This window comes from Dunckerocampus dactyliophorus, unplaced genomic scaffold, assembly GCF_027744805.1.
Source record: "Dunckerocampus dactyliophorus isolate RoL2022-P2 unplaced genomic scaffold, RoL_Ddac_1.1 HiC_scaffold_110, whole genome shotgun sequence".
Taxonomy (NCBI): domain Eukaryota; kingdom Metazoa; phylum Chordata; class Actinopteri; order Syngnathiformes; family Syngnathidae; genus Dunckerocampus; species Dunckerocampus dactyliophorus.
This window is the reverse complement of record NW_026559809.1, coordinates 15,001-19,346: the sequence shown is the minus strand read 5'-3', so window position 1 is coordinate 19,346 and position 4,346 is coordinate 15,001.

The following is a 4,346-nucleotide window of genomic DNA, read 5'->3' as shown; positions in this document are numbered from 1 at the left end:
GCTAGGCAGAAACCCATGCCTAGGGTCCTGGAGCCCAGGGGCGGTTCTAAAGTCTGTGAGAGCCGCTGTGTCCCTGGATGAAATGAGAAAAAGGGTGAAAAAGTAACAAAGTGTCAAGGGAGAAATTCAGAAACCCAGGCCGAGCTGCCTGGAGCCTCAAAGCGGATAGAAATAGCGTGGAGAGCCGCTGTTAAGCCAGACGCCCTCTGGCGGACACAGGCAGGAGTTGCAGTAAATGCATTGAAGTCAATGGGCGAGAGTACCCAATGCGCCAAAAAAGTGCTGAAAATATGACAAAGTGTCAAATGAATGGGAGTCAATGGGCGAGAGTACCCAATGCGCCAAAAAAGTGCTGAAAATATGACAAAGTGTCAAATGAATGGGAGTCAATGGGCGAGAGTACCCAATGCACAAAAAAAGTGCTGAAAAAGTCCACACGAGCCTAGTCAGAAATGCAGGCCGAGGCGGCTAAAGCCCCAAAGCGGCTATAAAAAGCGTGGAGAGCCGCTGTCGCCCCGGAGGAACGGAGAAAAAGTGCTGAAAAAAGGCCTAAATCCTAACGGACCTAGGCGGAAGTGCAGGCGAGGCGGCAGGAGTCTGAAAACCGCTATAAAAAGCGTGGAGAGCCGCTGTCGCCCCGGAGAAACGGAGAAAAAGTGCTGAAAAAAGGCCTAAATCCTAACGGACCTAGGCGGAAGTGCAGGCGAGGCGGCAGGAGTCTGAAAACGGCTATAAAATGCGTGGAGAGCCGCTGTCGCCCCGGAGAAACGGAGAAAAAGTGCTGAAAAAAGGCCTAAATCCTAACGGACCGAGGCGGAAGTGCAGGCGAGGCGGCAGGAGTCTGAAAACGGCTATAAAATGCGTGGAGAGCCGCTGTCGCCCCGGAGGAACGGAGAAAAAGTGCTGAAAAAAGGCCTAAATCCTAACGGACCGAGGCGGAAGTGCAGGCGAGGCGGCAGGAGTCTGAAAACGGCTATAAAATGCGTGGAGAGCCGCTGTCGCCCCGGAGGAACGGAGAAAAAGTGCTGAAAAAAGGCCTAAATCCTAACGGACCGAGGCGGAAGTGCAGGCGAGGCGGCAGGAGTCTGAAAACGGCTATAAAATGCGTGGAGAGCCGCTGTCGCCCCGGAGGAACGGAGAAAAAGTGCTGAAAAAAGGCCTAAATCCTAACGGACCGAGGCGGAAGTGCAGGCGAGGCGGCAGGAGTCTGAAAACGGCTATAAAATGCGTGGAGAGCCGCTGTCGCCCCGGAGGAACGGAGAAAAAGTGCTGAAAAAAGGCCTAAATCCTAACGGACCGAGGCGGAAGTGCAGGCGAGGCGGCAGGAGTCTGAAAGCGGCTATAAAACGCGTGGAGAGCCGCTCGGATGATTTTTCAAAGTGTCAAATGAATGGGAGTGAATGGGGCAGAGTACCCAATGTGTAAAAAAAGTGCTGAAAAAACGACAAAGTCCACACGAGCCTAGTCAGAAATGCAGTCCGAGGCGGCTGGAGCCCCAAAGCGGCTATAAAACGCGTGGAGAGCCGCTCGGATGATTTTTCAAAGTGTCAAATGAATGGGAGTGAATGGGGCAGAGTACCCAATGTGTAAAAAAAGTGCTGAAAAAACGACAAAGTCCACACGAGCCTAGTCAGAAATGCAGTCCGAGGCGGCTGGAGCCCCAAAGCGGCTATAAAACGCGTGGAGAGCCGCTCGGATGATTTTTCAAAGTGTGAAATGAATGGGAGTGAATGGGGCGGAGTACCCAATGCGCGAAAAAAGTGCTGAAAAAACGACAAAGTCCACACGAGCCTAGTCAGAAATGCAGTCCGAGGCGGCTGGAGCCCCAAAGCGGCTATAAAACGCGTGGAGAGCCGCTCGGATGATTTTTCAAAGTGTGAAATGAATGGGAGTGAATGGGGCGGAGTACCCAATGCGCGAAAAAAGTGCTGAAAAAACGACAAAGTCCACACGAGCCTAGTCAGAAATGAAGGCCGAGGCGGCTGGAGCCCCAAAGCGGCTATAAAATGCGTGGAGAGCCGCTCGGATGATTTTTCTAAGTGTGAAATGAATGGGAGTGAATGGGGCGGAGTACCCAATGCGCGAAAAAAGTGCTGAAAAAACGACAAAGTGTCAAATGAATGGGAGTGAATGGGCGGAGTACCCAATGCGTGAAAAAAGGTCTGGAAAAACGACAAAGTGTCAAATGAATGGGAGTCAATGGGCGGAGTACCCAATGCGCGAAAAAAGTGCTGAAAAAATGACAAAGTGTCAAATGAATGGGAGTCAATGAGTGTTTTGGTCGACCAGGAAAAAACGCGTTTACGGGAGAGGGTAAATCAGCCGAGAGGGGGGGGGGGGGGGTATACTTTACCCTCTCCCGTAAATGCCATTTTTCCTGGTTGACCAAAACACCTCCAGCACGATTTCGGAAACCCAGTTTTTAGAAACACTGACCTCCAGGGGAAGTACCGAGAAAAGCACACTTTTGAATCCGCTTTTGACGCACTGAAACACGGACGTGAGCTGGGGCTGTGCCGCTCTTGGAAAACCCCTGGAGGTTATTTTCTAAAACGGGTTTCCGCGTCCCCCTGGGCGCCCGTGTTGGGCCGCGCAAGGCGGTCCGGGCTGCCCACCCCATCTGAGTGCCCCGTTGGGCCGCGTGCATGGCAGGCATCCAAGGAAGGCTGATGAGCAGCGGTGATGATGATGATGAGACACCAGCTGCAATTTTGACAAAGTGTCACCTCTCAAGCATTTCCAAGCGTGACACAAACAAAAGGGAACGGGAACTTTGATATGAGTGACTTGTGCTTCTTTTTCTCTAAGTGTCACTCCACAGCTGGCACCCAGGCTGTGTGACGCAGGTGTCCGACGAGGAGCGCCCGCGATGGGCCGCGTCAGGCGGCCCGGGCCGCGCTATCACCTCCGGATGACAACATCCAAAGGAGCACGTTGGTGCTTGCTGGGAGTTTGCGCACGCGATAGGCGACGCCTGGCGGCCCTGGCCGCGCCTCGCCAGCGGGTAATGACGACCGCGAGCGCCATGCTGCGCCGATGGAGCTGTCCGAGGAGCGAGAGCGCCCGCCATGGGCGGCATCCGGCGGCCCCTGGCCGTGCTTCGTCTGCGGGTCGCTCTCCACCTCCGGGTGGCCAATCCGAGGTGTCCGCAAAGTGTGTGCGCTCGCCATGGGCGGCATCCGGCGGCCTCTGGCCGTGCTTCGTCTGCGGGTGCACACTAGGCGCGGTGGCTTTGTCCGCGCTCCACCTCCGGGTGGCGAATCCCAAAAAGCAGCACTTGGGTGCTTCGTAGGTGTCAGAAAAGTGTGTGCGCCCGCCATGGGCGGCATCCGGCGGCCTCTGGCCGTGCTTCGTCTGCGGGTGCACACTAGGCGCGGTGGCTTTGTCCGCGCTCCACCTCCGGGTGGCGAATCCCAAAAAGCAGCACTTGGGTGCTTCGTAGGTGTCAGAAAAGTGTGTGCGCCCGCCATGGGCGGCATCCGGCGGCCTCTGGCCGTGCTTCGTCTGCGGGCGCACACTCGGAGCGAGGCTGCTGCTCGCTCCGGCGCGGTGGCTGGGTCCGCGCTCCACCTCCGGGTGGCGGAAGGAATCGAAAAGGAGCACTTTGCTGCTTCGCAGGTGTCAGAGGAGTGGGAGCGCCCGCCATGGGCGGCATCCGGCGGCCCCTGGCCGTGCTTCGTCTGCGGGTCGCTCTCCACCTCCGGGTGGCCCACTCCAAAGAAAATAAAAAAGGAGCCCAGCTCACTGGAAGGCAAGCTGAGGCTCCGGCGCGGGTAAGAGGGGCCCGCGCCTCACCTCCGGGTGTCCGACAAAGAGGAGCCGAGTGTGCTCATTGGAGGCCAGTGGGACCTCCGGCGCGGTAGCAGGGCCCGCGCTTCACCTCCGGGTGTCCGACAGAGAGGAGCCGAGTGCTCACTGGAGGCGAGTGACACCTCCGGCGCGGCCACCCGGGGGGCCATTGCCCCCCACCCGGCCGCGCTCGCACGCACCCCAACCCCCTGAGCCCCCACTGACCTAGCGGTAAACCAGACCCGCCTTTGGAGGGCCCCCGCCGGCCGGCCGTGGTGCCGGTGTTCGGGCGGACGGCTCCTCCAGCCTGCGGGTTGGCCTCAATGGGCAAGTGCACATGGCACCCGTGAAGCCGATGATTGCCGAGGCAGCGGTTCGCCGTCCCCTCGTCACACGCGTGTCGCACTCTGCCCGACCTATCGGTAGCGAGATCGAGACGACCCGTCTGACCCAGTTGTCCTCCATCGGCGCCGCGCCGGTTCGGCCCCCGCATCGCCGCCATCTCTCGGGACAGGTGCCCGCCTGGGCGGTTCCAAGGTGCGTGGGAAGCAGCGACG